Source organism: Mandrillus leucophaeus, unplaced genomic scaffold (assembly GCF_000951045.1).
Source record: "Mandrillus leucophaeus isolate KB7577 unplaced genomic scaffold, Mleu.le_1.0 Scaffold290, whole genome shotgun sequence".
Taxonomy (NCBI): domain Eukaryota; kingdom Metazoa; phylum Chordata; class Mammalia; order Primates; family Cercopithecidae; genus Mandrillus; species Mandrillus leucophaeus.
This window is the reverse complement of record NW_012103032.1, coordinates 16,233-17,499: the sequence shown is the minus strand read 5'-3', so window position 1 is coordinate 17,499 and position 1,267 is coordinate 16,233.

The window sequence follows — 1,267 nt, the reverse complement described above, 5'->3', positions numbered from 1 at the left end:
GCCGGGTGCAGTGGCTCACACCTGTAGTCCCAGCACTTTGGGAGGCCAAGGTGGGTGGATCCCAAGGTCAGGAGTTCAAGACCAGCCTGGCCAACACAGTGAAACCCCATCTCTACTAAAAATACAAAAATTAGCTGGGCATGGTGGCAGGCGCCTATAATCCCAGCTGCTTGGGAGGCTGGGGCAGGAGAATTGCTTGAGCCTGGGAGGCGGAGGTTGCCGTGAGCCGAGATCATGCCACTGCACTCCAGCCTGGGCGACAGAGCAATATTCCATCTCAAAAAAAAAAAAAAGAAAGAAACACAATGTGAGCCACATACGCAATTTTAATATTTCTTATAGCCACATTTTTAATGTTAAAAAGAAACAACTGAACCTAATTTTAATTATTTTATGTAACTCATATAAAAAGTATCACTTCAACATATGTATAATCAATATAAAAAGTATTAATAGAAATTTTACATTCTTTTTTCATATGAAGACTCTGAATCTGTTGTGTATTTTACATGTACAGCATATCTCAGTTCAGACCAGCCACATTCCCCATGTTCAATCACCATGTGTGGCTCATGGCTGCCATATTGGACACCACAGGTCTAGAGCTTGGGAGTCCCTTCCCTGACACCTGCCCTACAACCTATTCTTCTGGAGTAGGAGGTAGAGAATGTGAATCCTACATACAGTGGGAGGAGTTGAAGCACAGGAGTGGTGGACAGAGTCTGGGAGTGTCCTAGGCCAGGTAATTACAGGGAAAGGAGGAACAAAACTGTGTCTATTAAACCTCAGACTCAGGCCTTTCCTCCTGAGCAGTAGGTGGAGCCAAGAAAGTGCTCCGAAGCCTACAATGCTCCAGGTCTCTCATTAATCAGAATACTTAATTCTGGCTCCAAGTTGACTTCTTTTCCTTACCTCCTCCAGGAAGCCTTCCCAGATAAATTCTCCAACCTTAACTGATAGAGACCCTGTCTCTAAAAAAATAAAATAATTAGCTGGGCGTGGTGGCACATGCCAGTAGTTCCAGCTACTTGGGAGGCTGAGATGGGAGAATTGCTTGAAACTGGGAGGTGTAGGCTTCGGTGAGCCAGGATTGTATCCCTGTGCTCCAGCCTGGGTGACAGCAAAACTCTGTCTCAAAAACAAACAAACAAATAAAACAAAACAAAAAAAAACAAAAACAGAGATGAAGAGAGAAAGACTATTAAAGAGCTTCCCATGCCCACCTCGTTCTGAGAACCATAGAAAGTGAACTAGAAAAGATCTGATA